This window comes from Chanos chanos, chromosome 16 (genome assembly GCF_902362185.1).
Source record: "Chanos chanos chromosome 16, fChaCha1.1, whole genome shotgun sequence".
Classification (NCBI taxonomy): Eukaryota; Metazoa; Chordata; class Actinopteri; order Gonorynchiformes; family Chanidae; genus Chanos; species Chanos chanos.
In genome coordinates this window covers 1,417,710-1,433,265 of record NC_044510.1, presented here as the reverse complement: position 1 = coordinate 1,433,265, position 15,556 = coordinate 1,417,710, and the positions used below count along the sequence as shown (strand labels likewise).

Sequence of the window (15,556 nt, the reverse complement as noted above, 5' to 3'; positions counted from 1 at the left end):
TGTGGTCCTAGCACAAGTATTTCTGTCTTTTCAGAGTTAAGCGAGAGGAAGTTAGTAAGCATCTAGTGCCTAATATCCTTTACACATTCCTCAATTTTATTAAGCTGCTGTCTCTCGTCTGGCACTAAGAGCTTTTCTATCGCCCAGGAGGCTCTCCTTCCATGCTAACTGGAATACTACCAAATTAGTTTGGCGCCATTTATGTTCTAATTTTCCAGTGGTAAGTTTTAAGGTGCGTGTGTGCTCGTTGCACCAGGGAGCCCGTTAGCCATTTTTTCACCCAGCTAAGCAGTAAGCAATATCAGAGCAGTTACACAACAGGAGCCTGCGTATTGCTGGCAGGGGTTCGGTGAACTTCAAAACCGCCGGCACAACTGCGCCGGTCAGCAAGCACAGGCACTAGCACAGCGTAAAGGCAACCACGAAGGGACTCGAACCCTCAGTCTTCTGATCCGAAGTCAGACGCCTTGTCCATTAGGCCACGTGGTCTACAGGAGGGCCGCGCAGGACGCCAAAGAGCACGGCAGCCAAGCCTTTGTTTCATTTTAAGGATCCATAGAAACTGCCAGGCAGCCAAACTCGGGGGTCACTTCTTCAGTCGGCGCGTCGTGTCCAAGTGGAGCGAGGAATGCTAGTTCAAACTGCAGTGGGCACAACCTCTGAGGAAGCAGAATGGAAATCCAAATGCAGCTGCAAGAAGCCCAGCTCAATTCCATCAAGCTTGGCGAAATTCCACCGCGTGACGATCCGAATCAGAAACACAAAACACGCAGCAATGAGGAAGCTAACAGATAACCACACTAGCAGACAACCGACTACACAAATGAGCCGTGCGCAAACGTCTGTATCCACACACATACAGAATCACGCACATGCCGTCTGAACCACGTACACAAAAGAGGAAACAGAGTCATCTCGAGGAGAATGGTTACACGTGGCTTGGTCTGGCAAGAAGCCAGCTAAATGACAGCCAGCTTGAGGTATATAGATTAGCATTAGCAAGGTCTCCAGCCTCCAGCTTGACACGCAGCTGGCGGCGGCGACTCTGGCGTCTCTGGCGACTTCAGTAACGTCGTCCAGTGCGCGAACGAGCCGACTCCCGGGGCGCCCTTTGCAGTTTCTGTAGTGTAGTGGTTATCACGTTCGCCTCACACGCGAAAGGTCCCCGGTTCGAAACCGGGCAGAAACAGTCCTTTTGGCAATGCTTGCAGCCCTGTCTGCACCGAAGGAGCCTACTCAGGGTGAGGGCAGCGGGCGTAACAGTGAAAGACCCACACGACAAACGCCCTCCTTTCTTCTAGATCTTTGACGCCGCAGATATTTGGCTTTCCACCACCCCAGCTCGTCCCGAGCCTCGTCCGCCAAGCAGGCGGCCTTCGCGGCAGGCCTGAGCCAGACCCGGCGAGCCGCCCTCTCTAGGCCCCTCATGCCAGGTTTCCGTAGTGTAGTGGTCATCACGTTCGCCTAACACGCGAAAGGTCCCCGGTTCGAAACCGGGCGGAAACAGGTTCTGCTTTTTGCGAGACGGAGTATAGTGCTCACACACGTAGATTGCAGCCGCTTCCTGTGGGAGAAGGTGTTTGAGTTTAAGTCTAAGTTCCAAGTTTATTTAGAGCCCAGTATCACTGTTTACAGTCTCAAAGGGCTTTCCATGCCACAACAATCAAAATCAAAACAGGACGGCACCCCTGACTTAATGCTCATGGCGGACAAGAAAAAAACTCCCCAAAAACCCAAACGGGAAATGGGAAAATGGGAGAAATCTTGAGAAGGACCACAGAGAGAGGAAAGGTGTACAATAGGTCTTTTGCTGCTGCACATGATGAAAAAGAAAGGCCATCCAGAGTTACTATGTGATCAGAAAGCTTACTCCTAGCTGCATGTGGTCCTAGCACAAGTATTTCTGTCTTTTCAGAGTTAAGCGAGAGGAAGTTAGTAAGCATCTAGTGCCTAATATCCTTTACACATTCCTCAATTTTATTAAGCTGCTGTCTCTCGTCTGGCACTAAGAGCTTTTCTATCGCCCAGGAGGCTCTCCTTCCATGCTAACTGGAATACTACCAAATTAGTTTGGCGCCATTTATGTTCTAATTTTCCAGTGGTAAGTTTTAAGGTGCGTGTGTGCTCATTGCACCAGGGAGCCCGTTAGCCATTTTTTCACCCAGCTAAGCAGTAAGCAATATCAGAGCAGTTACACAACAGGAGCCTGCGTATTGCTGGCAGGGGTTCGGTGAACTTCAAAACCGCCGGCACAACTGCGCCGGTCAGCAAGCACAGGCACTAGCACAGCGTAAAGGCAACCACGAAGGGACTCGAACCCTCAGTCTTCTGATCCGAAGTCAGACGCCTTGTCCATTAGGCCACGTGGTCTACAGGAGGGCCGCGCAGGACGCCAAAGAGCACGGCAGCCAAGCCTTTGTTTCATTTTAAGGATCCATAGAAACTGCCAGGCAGCCAAACTCGGGGTCACTTCTTCAGTCGGCGCGTCGTGTCCAAGTGGAGCGAGGAATGCTAGTTCAAACTGCAGTGGGCACAACCTCTGAGGAAGCAGAATGGAAATCCAAATGCAGCTGCAAGAAGCCCAGCTCAATTCCATCAAGCTTGGCGAAATTCCACCGCGTGACGATCCGAATCAGAAACACAAAACACGCAGCAATGAGGAAGCTAACAGATAACCACACTAGCAGACAACCGACTACACAAATGAGCCGTGCGCAAACGTCTGTATCCACACACATACAGAATCACGCACATGCCGTCTGAACCACGTACACAAAAGAGGAAACAGAGTCATCTCGAGGAGAATGGTTACACGTGGCTTGGTCTGGCAAGAAGCCAGCTAAATGACAGCCAGCTTGAGGTATATAGATTAGCATTAGCAAGGTCTCCAGCCTCCAGCTTGACACGCAGCTGGCGGCGGCGACTCTGGCGTCTCTGGCGACTTCAGTAACGTCGTCCAGTGCGCGAACGAGCCGACTCCCGGGGCGCCCTTTGCAGTTTCTGTAGTGTAGTGGTTATCACGTTCGCCTCACACGCGAAAGGTCCCCGGTTCGAAACCGGGCAGAAACAGTCCTTTTGGCAATGCTTGCAGCCCTGTCTGCACCGAAGGAGCCTACTCAGGGTGAGGGCAGCGGGCGTAACAGTGAAAGACCCACACGACAAACGCCCTCCTTTCTTCTAGATCTTTGACGCCGCAGATATTTGGCTTTCCACCACCCCAGCTCGTCCCGAGCCTCGTCCGCCAAGCAGGCGGCCTTCGCGGCAGGCCTGAGCCAGACCCGGCGAGCCGCCCTCTCTAGGCCCCTCATGCCAGGTTTCCGTAGTGTAGTGGTCATCACGTTCGCCTAACACGCGAAAGGTCCCCGGTTCGAAACCGGGCGGAAACATGGTTCTGCTTTTTGCGAGACGGAGTATAGTGCTCACACACGTAGATTGCAGCCGCTTCCTGTGGGAGAAGGTGTTTGAGTTTAAGTCTAAGTTCCAAGTTTATTTAGAGCCCAGTATCACTGTTTACAGTCTCAAAGGGCTTTCCATGCCACAACAATCAAAATCAAAACAGGACGGCACCCCTGACTTAATGCTCATGGCGGACAAGAAAAAAACTCCCCAAAAACCCAAACGGGAAATGGGAAAATGGGAGAAATCTTGAGAAGGACCACAGAGAGAGGAAAGGTGTACAATAGGTCTTTTGCTGCTGCACATGATGAAAAAGAAAGGCCATCCAGAGTTACTATGTGATCAGAAAGCTTACTCCTAGCTGCATGTGGTCCTAGCACAAGTATTTCTGTCTTTTCAGAGTTAAGCGAGAGGAAGTTAGTAAGCATCTAGTGCCTAATATCCTTTACACATTCCTCAATTTTATTAAGCTGCTGTCTCTCGTCTGACACTAAGAGCTTTTCTATCGCCCAGGAGGCTCTCCTTCCATGCTAACTGGAATACTACCAAATTAGTTTGGCGCCATTTATGTTCTAATTTTCCAGTGGTAAGTTTTAAGGTGCGTGTGTGCTCGTTGCACCAGGGAGCCCGTTAGCCATTTTTTCACCCAGCTAAGCAGTAAGCAATATCAGAGCAGTTACACAACAGGAGCCTGCGTATTGCTGGCAGGGGTTCGGTGAACTTCAAAACCGCCGGCACAACTGCGCCGGTCAGCAAGCACAGGCACTAGCACAGCGTAAAGGCAACCACGAAGGGACTCGAACCCTCAGTCTTCTGATCCGAAGTCAGACGCCTTGTCCATTAGGCCACGTGGTCTACAGGAGGGCCGCGCAGGACGCCAAAGAGCACGGCAGCCAAGCCTTTGTTTCATTTTAAGGATCCATAGAAACTGCCAGGCAGCCAAACTCGGGGTCACTTCTTCAGTCGGCGCGTCGTGTCCAAGTGGAGCGAGGAATGCTAGTTCAAACTGCAGTGGGCACAACCTCTGAGGAAGCAGAATGGAAATCCAAATGCAGCTGCAAGAAGCCCAGCTCAATTCCATCAAGCTTGGCGAAATTCCACCGCGTGACGATCCGAATCAGAAACACAAAACACGCAGCAATGAGGAAGCTAACAGATAACCACACTAGCAGACAACCGACTACACAAATGAGCCGTGCGCAAACGTCTGTATCCACACACATACAGAATCACGCACATGCCGTCTGAACCACGTACACAAAAGAGGAAACAGAGTCATCTCGAGGAGAATGGTTACACGTGGCTTGGTCTGGCAAGAAGCCAGCTAAATGACAGCCAGCTTGAGGTACATAGATTAGCATTAGCAAGGTCTCCAGCCTCCAGCTTGACACGCAGCTGGCGGCGGCGACTCTGGCGTCTCTGGCGACTTCAGTAACGTCGTCCAGTGCGCGAACGAGCCGACTCCCGGGGCGCCCTTTGCAGTTTCTGTAGTGTAGTGGTTATCACGTTCGCCTCACACGCGAAAGGTCCCCGGTTCGAAACCGGGCAGAAACAGTCCTTTTGGCAATGCTTGCAGCCCTGTCTGCACCGAAGGAGCCTACTCAGGGTGAGGGCAGCGGGCGTAACAGTGAAAGATCCACACGACAAACGCCCTCCTTTCTTCTAGATCTTTGACGCCGCAGATATTTGGCTTTCCACCACCCCAGCTCGTCCCGAGCCTCGTCCGCCAAGCAGGCGGCCTTCGCGGCAGGCCTGAGCCAGACCCGGCGAGCCGCCCTCTCTAGGCCCCTCATGCCAGGTTTCCGTAGTGTAGTGGTCATCACGTTCGCCTAACACGCGAAAGGTCCCCGGTTCGAAACCGGGCGGAAACAGGTTCTGCTTTTTGCGAGACGGAGTATAGTGCTCACACACGTAGATTGCAGCCGCTTCCTGTGGGAGAAGGTGTTTGAGTTTAAGTCTAAGTTCCAAGTTTATTTAGAGCCCAGTATCACTGTTTACAGTCTCAAAGGGCTTTCCATGCCACAACAATCAAAATCAAAACAGGACGGCACCCCTGACTTAATGCTCATGGCGGACAAGAAAAAAACTCCCCAAAAACCCAAACGGGAAATGGGAAAATGGGAGAAATCTTGAGAAGGACCACAGAGAGAGGAAAGGTGTACAATAGGTCTTTTGCTGCTGCACATGATGAAAAAGAAAGGCCATCCAGAGTTACTATGTGATCAGAAAGCTTACTCCTAGCTGCATGTGGTCCTAGCACAAGTATTTCTGTCTTTTCAGAGTTAAGCGAGAGGAAGTTAGTAAGCATCTAGTGCCTAATATCCTTTACACATTCCTCAATTTTATTAAGCTGCTGTCTCTCGTCTGGCACTAAGAGCTTTTCTATCGCCCAGGAGGCTCTCCTTCCATGCTAACTGGAATACTACCAAATTAGTTTGGCGCCATTTATGTTCTAATTTTCCAGTGGTAAGTTTTAAGGTGCGTGTGTGCTCATTGCACCAGGGAGCCCGTTAGCCATTTTTTCACCCAGCTAAGCAGTAAGCAATATCAGAGCAGTTACACAACAGGAGCCTGCGTATTGCTGGCAGGGGTTCGGTGAACTTCAAAACCACCGGCACAACTGCGCCGGTCAGCAAGCACAGGCACTAGCACAGCGTAAAGGCAACCACGAAGGGACTCGAACCCTCAGTCTTCTGATCCGAAGTCAGACGCCTTGTCCATTAGGCCACGTGGTCTACAGGAGGGCCGCGCAGGACGCCAAAGAGCACGGCAGCCAAGCCTTTGTTTCATTTTAAGGATCCATAGAAACTGCCAGGCAGCCAAACTCGGGGTCACTTCTTCAGTCGGCGCGTCGTGTCCAAGTGGAGCGAGGAATGCTAGTTCAAACTGCAGTGGGCACAACCTCTGAGGAAGCAGAATGGAAATCCAAATGCAGCTGCAAGAAGCCCAGCTCAATTCCATCAAGCTTGGCGAAATTCCACCGCGTGACGATCCGAATCAGAAACACAAAACACGCAGCAATGAGGAAGCTAACAGATAACCACACTAGCAGACAACCGACTACACAAATGAGCCGTGCGCAAACGTCTGTATCCACACACATACAGAATCACGCACATGCCGTCTGAACCACGTACACAAAAGAGGAAACAGAGTCATCTCGAGGAGAATGGTTACACGTGGCTTGGTCTGGCAAGAAGCCAGCTAAATGACAGCCAGCTTGAGGTATATAGATTAGTATTAGCAAGGTCTCCAGCCTCCAGCTTGACACGCAGCTGGCGGCGGCGACTCTGGCGTCTCCGGCGACTTCAGTAACGTCGTCCAGTGCGCGAACGAGCCGACTCCCGGGGCGCCCTTTGCAGTTTCTGTAGTGTAGTGGTTATCACGTTCGCCTCACACGCGAAAGGTCCCCGGTTCGAAACCGGGCAGAAACAGTCCTTTTGGCAATGCTTGCAGCCCTGTCTGCACCGAAGGAGCCTACTCAGGGTGAGGGCAGCGGGCGTAACAGTGAAAGACCCACACGACAAACGCCCTCCTTTCCTCTAGATCTTTGACGCCGCAGATATTTGGCTTTCCACCACCCCAGCTCGTCCCGAGCCTCGTCCGCCAAGCAGGCGGCCTTCGCGGCAGGCCTGAGCCAGACCCGGCGAGCCGCCCTCTCTAGGCCCCTCATGTCAGGTTTCCGTAGTGTAGTGGTCATCACATTCGCCTAACACACGAAAGGTCCTTGGTTGGAAATGGGGCAGAAACAGATGTCTGATTCTTGCAAGACGGAGTATAGTGCTCACATACGTAGATTGCAGCCGCTTCCTGTGGGAGAAGGTGTTTGCCGTTTTTTCACCCAGTTAAGCAGTAAGCAATCAAAGTAGGTACACAACAGCATTTTAGTTCATTCTAAGTTTTGTCCTGTTGGATATAAAAGGCCACAGCACGGAAGCCTTTGTTTAATTTTCAAAGATCCATAGAAAGGCCAAGCAGCCAAAGTTGCGATCACTTCCTCAGTCAGTGTATGGTATCCAACTTGAACGGGGAACGCCACCTCAAACTGCAGTGGGAAAAAGCTCTGAGGGAGCAGCATGGAAATTCCATTTGCAGGAAGCCCAATCAAACTCAGTGGTATTCTGTTGTGTGATGATCAGAATCAGAAATATACTTGATTGAGCACATGCATACTGTATGTAGAGCATGCACGTGTAAGAGATATTTGTCTTGGTGAGCTTTGGGCTTTTGTGCTCATACTTGCCCATAAAATGTCCCTTGTGAAAAAAAGTGTATTAAAGTGCATTTCAGAGCAGTGCACTTTTTCTTAAAAAAAAAAAAAAAATACTATTAATGCCCACATTTTAATGGCACTTCAGTGTGTGCTACATGTACTATTTTGGAACAGCTTGTTTGAACTTAAGTATATTTAAGTAATTTTTTATTTAAATTTTAATGCAAATTAAATATGCTAAATGCTACTTTAATAGGTGATCTTGGGATATAACCGATTTTCAAAATGTATTTCCAAGAAATGTGCCGGAAACATACTTTTAATAAGTGTTGTCCTAACATTTATGTTTGGAGCACTGTGGCAAGTTATACTGTCCTTACTGACAGTGACGCTGCTTCAACTCTCCTTGGCTTTCACCAAGTACTTATTTAATCACATAGCAACAAAGTAAATCAACTAATCAATGAGTCAGTTAATTAGACAATGACATATCTGAACTTACATATGGTAGGGGAACAGCATCATTCGTGAGGACAGTTACACTCACTGTGCATAGATAATGTTCAACTATCACGCAAATCAATCAGCACAACACAAAGACTAGATGATGAACAATAGGCATACACTTCTACTAGACATGAATGGAAACATAAATTGAACAATAAAGGACTGGGACTCAGCAAGGCATGCTGGGAAGCTCTGCCCATGTACCCCCAACACACTACAGTACACCCCTTTGAGTACTTCAGTACACTTAAAGATGTAGACAGTGTATATTAAAATATGGCCATGGTGCGCTGAATCACTGTTCAAATCTGTTGTCTTCTGGTGTTAAAATTAGAAACACTATAATGGCAGTTGAGTACACTGTTGTCTAAAGACCACCTTTTTTACCTGCTTTGCCTCAAATAAAACGCACTACAAATGCATTCAGTTGTAGAGTTTGAGTGTATGCATGACACGATGTGAGTAAAAAGTGAATGAAAAAATGCATCAAACAAGAACTTTCCATCCAAAACACTTTATTTAAAAGAATGCAGAAATGACCTAAACCCGTCTGGACATTAAGTTCAAAATTTCCCCCGCCAAACAAAATACCAAAACAGCCCAACAAAAGATTTAGTAAGTATATATCCCCAAAGTTAAAAGTTAAATTAAAAATATTTTGTCTCTTAATGTATGTTTTAGTGGTACACTAAAATTAATAATTTACATTTGTTTAAATAAGCTTTAACATATTAGGAAAGTGCACTTCAGCAGAGTAAATGTGCTTAACCTGCCAATGATATCAAAGTTCCTTTTTTTAAAAGATCACCTCAGTGTGTCAAAAATACAGTCATCGAAATGCAATTCAGACTGTGTCCACACACATATACAAGTATACAAACATCAAATGAAGAAATAGATGCTTGAGATCTAGACACTATGTACACATGAAGGGTAACAGTCATTTTGATTAGGATGGTTGCATGTGGTATTATCAGCTGGCTTGTCAGTTCTGGGGCCATCTTCATCTTTTCGCAATACTTAATCTTCTGCAAGCTTTTCCATACTGTAAAATAGTCACTATCTGAGAACTGCTCCTGTAGCTTGTATGAGAAGGGTTCTTTAGCTGCCTTAAACCCTCTCCATAGCTGGTATTCGCTCTCCTTGTAGTGTTCTTTGCCGCAAGTCCTTGAACTTGACTGTTGTTTTTGAAACATTCACCCCAGCCTGAAAAGCGATGCCATCCAACCATATGGGAGACATGCAGTGGTAGGAAGAGTGTACACACGGTGCCTGACTCGAAACGCTGTCACCAACACTCGTGATCGGATCACCAGAATCGGATCTTAATGCAAGGTGTAAACAGGGCCTTACTTTGCTGACTTTTTTCAGAGCAGCAGACATGCACTAGGCTGGCGTGGACTGAAATGCGTGAGCCGTTTTGAACAGTTTGCATATGAAAGAAAAGACTGACAGGCCAAATGTCAGGAGATTTGCCTTCCTTGTATGTCATACCGACGTGCTGTCGTATTAGACCACGAAGAGCCATGATGACCCCACCTCTCTCTTAATAACCAGGGAAAAGAGAAAATCTTGCTTCAGATGACTGCGGAGAGCAGTGTGTGCACAGGACCGCTGCTTTGGGCGGGAGGTGTCAAGTTACTTTTTCACCCAACTTTTCCCATGGCCGGATCAAACATTAACTACACGCTGAATCAGTACCTCTGGATTAACGCAATGAAAATGTGCTTAAGAATGTGCATCAGTGTCAGCTTATGTTCAGTGACGTATCAGGGGGTTATTGATGTTGTGCATGACTGATCAATGAATGTTGTTTGTGCAAGTATAGTCACCATGTCATGTCCTGCCCCAATGGTGTAACAGACCACCAAGTCATCCTGTGGCGCATACACACAGCTTGCAACTGGTTTTGTAAGGTAAATGTTCACTTTAATCGCATAAATACAGATTAAGGATACTTTATCATGAACTATTTACCTATCTATATCTGAAGTTAAAGGTTAATAGAAGATGTTTGAAATAATTTGATTCATTTAGCCAGGGTGACCTTGATAGCAAAAAGTTTGGGTTGGAAAATGTCCACATATCAGTATGTACACTTGATATGAATGAAAGAAGTTTATGACAACAATGAAATAAAACAAAGGAATCATCTCAAAACACAGCTTTATTACAGACAGTGTCAAACGTTTCAAATTTCAATTTATAAGAAGCCTGCTAATTCTGTGTAAAAGAAAATACACACTGTAGTTCTCTCACATGTTTCGAATGTATAAAAATCCAAAATGTAATTTAGGTTTAGTTTAAGCGTAACATTTACCATAACATACAATATTTTAAAATCTCACTTACTTGAATATTGTACATGTCCCCTTTACACTTATTTGGTATGTCGGCTTAGTAAACGAAAAGACCACTAGATGTCTCCCTATGCAAACAAATGCTTTTTGCAACACATCTTTTTTTTTTTGGGAGGGGGGGCAGCCTTCCTACCATGCACATTAGGCTAATATCATTTTTCATTTATATGAACTACCTTTCTGTACACCCATCACAGAGGAAATGCAAGACAAACCTCTAGCAAGAGGCAGACTGTCTTGACTACTTTGTTTATTGTGTGTAAGCTGAAATGAAAATTAAAAAGTTGCGTAACTCACAAGTCATCATAGCTGTTATGTGTGTCGTTTTCATGCATTGCATTCCTTCACAATAACTGTAACTAAATGTTGAACCCAGTGAGTGGGTGCACAACGAACACTGTGCTTCAACAAAAAACAAAAAGTATGCCGGCTTCCACAGTTACTTTTCTCATTTTAACCATTCATTTTATCATTAATGTACGGTCAAATAACATGAAGTCTTCTGAGAGGATGAACAGTTTAATCCTGTAGCCTCTTATAAAGCTATAACAATGCCAAGTTTGCTGATAACAAGCTTAATCATTATGGGCATTGGTGGGCTCAACAGCCATGCCCATTTACAGCCTGATTTAGATGGACATTTTCACCAGGTGTAACCAGGTGTTCTCACAAGATGTCATGGCTTAGTTCTCTTTTTGTCTTATGGATGTCTGCATGCTTTCAAAGAGAGAGTTGTCTAGACTGAATGTAAACTTTAGATTTTGTCGCAATAGCCTGACCTAGGTCTGATTAAACATTAACCATTAACCAAGACATCAAATTTAATTTATGAAAATGTATTGCCAAAACATTTGGAAAAGATGTGCAAATTTGAAGTCTGTTATATTTTAGGCAAAAGTAATGCCTTCATATTAAAGACTGTGAACAACTTAAAAGGGTTTCCCAGCTGATTGTGTCAGTCCCATAGAGGTGGCTTATTAAACATTTGCTCGATTTTTCAATCTTAAATTTATAGAAGAAGAGCTTAAATGAGCCATTTATTCTGTGTATTTTTATTGTATTTCGTGTTGTCTGTTTTGTGTTGGGTTTTAACTCTTTTTGCGCACTAGGAGTCAGTATTACAGCACGCAGTTCTCACATAGGTATAAAACTAACATATGCATATAGTTTAACATGTGAATTGAGAAACTACTAAGTTCATGTCACATTATTGGTTGTGCCATTTTTACAGTCAGCTGAGTTTGCAGTCCTCTAAAAGTGTACAGTCTGCAGTCTGATACAGGATAAATCTAAGTTTGTATTGGAATGGTTAAATTGTTCCTGATCAGTGCCTGGCTGCTGCATTCACCACCGGGGCCAGAAACTAAGTCTTCATTTCTGCAAATCTGTGAAAAATAAAAGAAGGGGGCAAAATGAATTCCAGCTAAACACAGATAATATTCAACCCAAAAGTAAGCATATCAGACGATCTGTGGGGGCGGGGGGGGGGGGGGGGGGGGGGGTTGGACGACTGCACTTCAGAAGGGTCTTGAGGATTTTTCTTGAATGGTGTTAGAGGAATTTCACAACTGCCACTCCTGCTGATGCCTCTAAACTTGTCTTGTGTTTTCCTGAGGCAATGAGCTCATTTTAACCAATCTAATCTACATATGTTACAGCTAACTAACCAGCCAGTCACTGAAACATGCGTATAGTTTGTGATAGGTGAGGTGTAATGAAAGATTGTTGGCTACTGAACTTTTGTGGGTAATACTATCTTTTGCTTATGCTAAGCAGAATTTTCCTTGCGTGCGACTAATTAGTTACATCATAAGATCAGATGTGATTGATCAGGTGCCTAAAACAAGAACGCTACAAAATACTCTCCAAAAACTGACGCTGTTAAGCTTAACTTGTCTAGTAAGAATGGTGCTTATAATAGCAAGCAATTACCTGTCTAGATCATTTAGACAAAACATCAGTGATTTATCAGGTGTCTAAAACAAGAACATTTCAAGATTCTCTCAAAAAATTGATACTGTTATTGTGGACTTGTCTGTTAAGAATGATGCCTATAACAGCAATGGATTTTTCTCCCCCTAAAACAAATACAGAGTCTGAGAAAGATGTTTCAAGGGGATATAACTGGAGAATGATCAAGAACGTTCACAGCGTGTGTTACAGTTTGACTGTGAACGTCTGGATTGGTGGTATCAGTGTAACTTCTCAACAGACATTATGGAATGCATGCACAGCATGGCTCTTAACACAGCTATGAGAGGGTTAAACTCTCATTTCCATTTCAACTCGGCACGATCTGAGGTATGTTCAGTGACCGGATAAAAACGATTCTGACTGATCCACTTTTGTTTTATGTATCTATTCTTTTACAATTGTATTCTTCCGCTTCTTCAGAATGTGGTCTTTTTCTCCTGTGTACAATTCCTCTTTTTCACTTTTATGCCTTTAAGAAGCCATGCCATTGAATTATACTGAACTTGTATATAGTTACAGTTCTTATTCTAAGAGGTGCACCCATAAAAATGTCCCTTTGTTTGATTGAATAAACAGGTGCTCAGCCTAACTAATACAAAGATGGCCCAGACTTATTTAGGGTCTCACTGGCAAAATATATCTTACATGCATAGTACTGTACAGCTAATGTCCATTTGACAGTTCAGGATGTATTAGTAATATATAATAACACACAACAATTGCCAGGCAAGGGCTTTGTTCATCTCTTGCCATAATGTCTCCAACTGTGTTCTGATACTCAGACATACACAGAGATGGCAAAAGTAAAGGCAGAAGTACTCCTGCTAAAAAAAGAAGTACTCTAAGTTAAACTGACAACCATTTTTGTAAAGTGTAAGTGAGTGACTATTTTACTCTTTCTTAAATATTTTTCAGGAGGGATATTTTAACTCTACCTAGAGTAATTTTCTTTTAGCAAAAGTGCCTCTACTTTTACTTTTGCCATCTCTGGACATACATCCACACATTGAGGATGAGGTGAACATACACTCTGTTGACTCATGTGTTGATCCATGCAAAAAGTAATTGTTTGCATACTGAAAAGTTTAAATAAAAATATAAAACAAAAAACATCCATATAAGCTACTGGAAACCTGAATTACCCCAAGGGGATGAATAAAGTATCTATCTATCTATCTATCTATCTATCTATCTATCTATCTATCTATCTATCTATCTATCTATCTATCTGTCTGTCTGTCTGTCTGTCTGTCTGTCTGTCTGTCTGTCTGTCTAAAACAATCAAACTTGCACAGCTGGCGTAGCATCATAATGTAGTGTTGATTGGTATTACAGCACCATGCTGGAGTGCACAGATCTGATGGACGTGAGAGGACCGTAACATGTAACTGAGGTGGACACACTCGTTATCACGCCTGTTAGAGGTTACATGTGATTACATGCAGCAGAAGGGCCAAGGGAGGTTCACACTCTGATGAACTGAGTCTCTGTGCTGGAGTCTGGAAAATGACTTATACTTTGAGTCAAAGATTAGAGCAACGACCCAAAGAACAGTTCTGCTTACAGGCCTTCACAAGCTTGGGTCTTTTGGAAAAAATAAATTTGGCTCCTCTTTAAGAAAAAGATTTCTCTGAAATTCAAGCAGCCAGTTTGCACTGACCTTTGGATCGACATGCTGAACCAAACAAGTCAATATTCAGCTGTTACAGTCTTAGAGTTTAAAACTGACAGTCGAAAGTTCTTTTTTTCTATAATGATCAATAATTCATTCAAGAATCTCACACTATTGATTACTTGTAAGGTAAAGTGTTAAAAAACCCCATAACATACCACTTCGCAAACCCTAGGTCTCTGAAGCAGTTTAGGAATGCAAAGGGCATTTTTCTGTAATTACATATTCACACTGAAAACCATTCACAGTATGCTGTACATGCAGAAATACAGAAACCAATGAGGTAACATATGGGAGCACAGAAAATAAAAGCAAAGAAGAGAAACTGAAAAGAAAGACAGAAAGAAAGAAAGAAAGAAAGAAAGAAAGAAAGAAAGAAAGAAAGAAAGAAAGAAAAAGAAATCTAAATGACTGGGGGATTCCCAAATCTAGCCTGGCTAAGAATGAAATGATCTGTCAGCGTGGCAGCTCAGGTTTCGAGTGAAACCATTCAGCACCATGAAGCAGTCATCCCCAGGGAGAAGAGGAGGAGGTGACAGAAAGGTTTTCAGACGTCTTTCTGGACAATGGGGCTGGTGACTGTTGCTCTCCGAGCTGAAGAGCACTCTCACTGACTCCCTTTAATCACTCACAAGTGTGAGAATAAGCCAAAATGCTTGTGTGGAACATTCTGACATAATCTCAAGCTCGGCCCTGACCTGTTCACTCAATTTTCCATTAGCGTGTTGAGCAGCCTTATCTGGTGCTGTCGGCACCTGGGTACTCTGTATTTGTGAGGGAGGGAAGGAGGGCAACTGAAAGAAGATGAGAGAGAGAGAGAGACAGAGAGAGAGAGAGGGAGAGAGAGAGAGAGAGAGAGAGAGAGAGAGAGCGAGAGAGAGAGAGAGAGAGAGAGAGAGAGCGAGAGAGAGAGAGAGAGAGAGAGAGAGAGATGAGTTAAAATTATGGCACTGTTCCACAGAAATTCCCAAATGTTCCACATATCGCTGAAATACAGCCTCACAACAACCACACAATGCTGCTCCGGACCTCCTCTGGTGACCCAGTGGTCCTCTCGTGAAAAAGGTCACCAATTACAGGGGTGAAATATGTTTCAGATGAAGGAGAGACTTGTTGTTCCTCTAAATAACTGTCCACATAATTTAGAGAGAGTCTATATAATGGGACCCCATTTTCTGTTCCAGTTTGGTGGGAGGCCCTGTGACATTGACTCCTAGTAAATTTCTGCTGGGTTTGGGAGAAGGGGGTGTTTTTATGACTTTGTGTTCTTGAACAGAAGACCACTTGCTTGAAAACAGTGATTTAGCTGTGACAAAAGCACTTCTGGCAGCAAGTTTTGGCCAAAAAAAAAGGGAAAAGGAAGAATCCCTAATTCCACTTTTGCTTCCCCCTGAAAGTTCCTACAACAATGAAGCTGTAAATGGAGAAAACACG

At 44.8% G+C, this 15,556-nt stretch overlaps 11 non-coding genes across 11 annotated transcripts; 7 read left to right on the top strand and 4 right to left on the bottom strand.

Moving 5' to 3' along the window:
* Positions 1 to 416: 416 nt before the first annotated feature.
* On the bottom strand, positions 417 to 489 carry trnar-ucg (transfer RNA arginine (anticodon UCG)). The gene has a single exon. It is a non-coding gene; the product is annotated as a tRNA-Arg (tRNA).
* Positions 490 to 1,116: 627 nt separating this feature from the next.
* trnav-cac (transfer RNA valine (anticodon CAC)) lies at positions 1,117 to 1,189 on the top strand. Its single transcript has one exon. It is a non-coding gene; the product is annotated as a tRNA-Val (tRNA).
* A 244-nt stretch (positions 1,190 to 1,433) lies between these two features.
* Positions 1,434 to 1,506, top strand: trnav-aac (transfer RNA valine (anticodon AAC)). The gene has a single exon. It is a non-coding gene; the product is annotated as a tRNA-Val (tRNA).
* A 791-nt stretch (positions 1,507 to 2,297) lies between these two features.
* On the bottom strand, positions 2,298 to 2,370 carry trnar-ucg (transfer RNA arginine (anticodon UCG)). The gene has a single exon. It is a non-coding gene; the product is annotated as a tRNA-Arg (tRNA).
* A 626-nt stretch (positions 2,371 to 2,996) lies between these two features.
* trnav-cac (transfer RNA valine (anticodon CAC)) lies at positions 2,997 to 3,069 on the top strand. Its single transcript has one exon. It is a non-coding gene; the product is annotated as a tRNA-Val (tRNA).
* Positions 3,070 to 3,313: 244 nt separating this feature from the next.
* trnav-aac (transfer RNA valine (anticodon AAC)) lies at positions 3,314 to 3,386 on the top strand. Its single transcript has one exon. It is a non-coding gene; the product is annotated as a tRNA-Val (tRNA).
* Positions 3,387 to 4,178: 792 nt separating this feature from the next.
* trnar-ucg (transfer RNA arginine (anticodon UCG)) lies at positions 4,179 to 4,251 on the bottom strand. The gene has a single exon. It is a non-coding gene; the product is annotated as a tRNA-Arg (tRNA).
* A 626-nt stretch (positions 4,252 to 4,877) lies between these two features.
* trnav-cac (transfer RNA valine (anticodon CAC)) lies at positions 4,878 to 4,950 on the top strand. The gene has a single exon. It is a non-coding gene; the product is annotated as a tRNA-Val (tRNA).
* A 244-nt stretch (positions 4,951 to 5,194) lies between these two features.
* trnav-aac (transfer RNA valine (anticodon AAC)) lies at positions 5,195 to 5,267 on the top strand. Its single transcript has one exon. It is a non-coding gene; the product is annotated as a tRNA-Val (tRNA).
* Positions 5,268 to 6,058: 791 nt separating this feature from the next.
* On the bottom strand, positions 6,059 to 6,131 carry trnar-ucg (transfer RNA arginine (anticodon UCG)). The gene has a single exon. It is a non-coding gene; the product is annotated as a tRNA-Arg (tRNA).
* Positions 6,132 to 6,757: 626 nt separating this feature from the next.
* trnav-cac (transfer RNA valine (anticodon CAC)) lies at positions 6,758 to 6,830 on the top strand. The gene has a single exon. It is a non-coding gene; the product is annotated as a tRNA-Val (tRNA).
* The last annotated feature ends 8,726 nt before the right edge of the window (positions 6,831 to 15,556 follow it).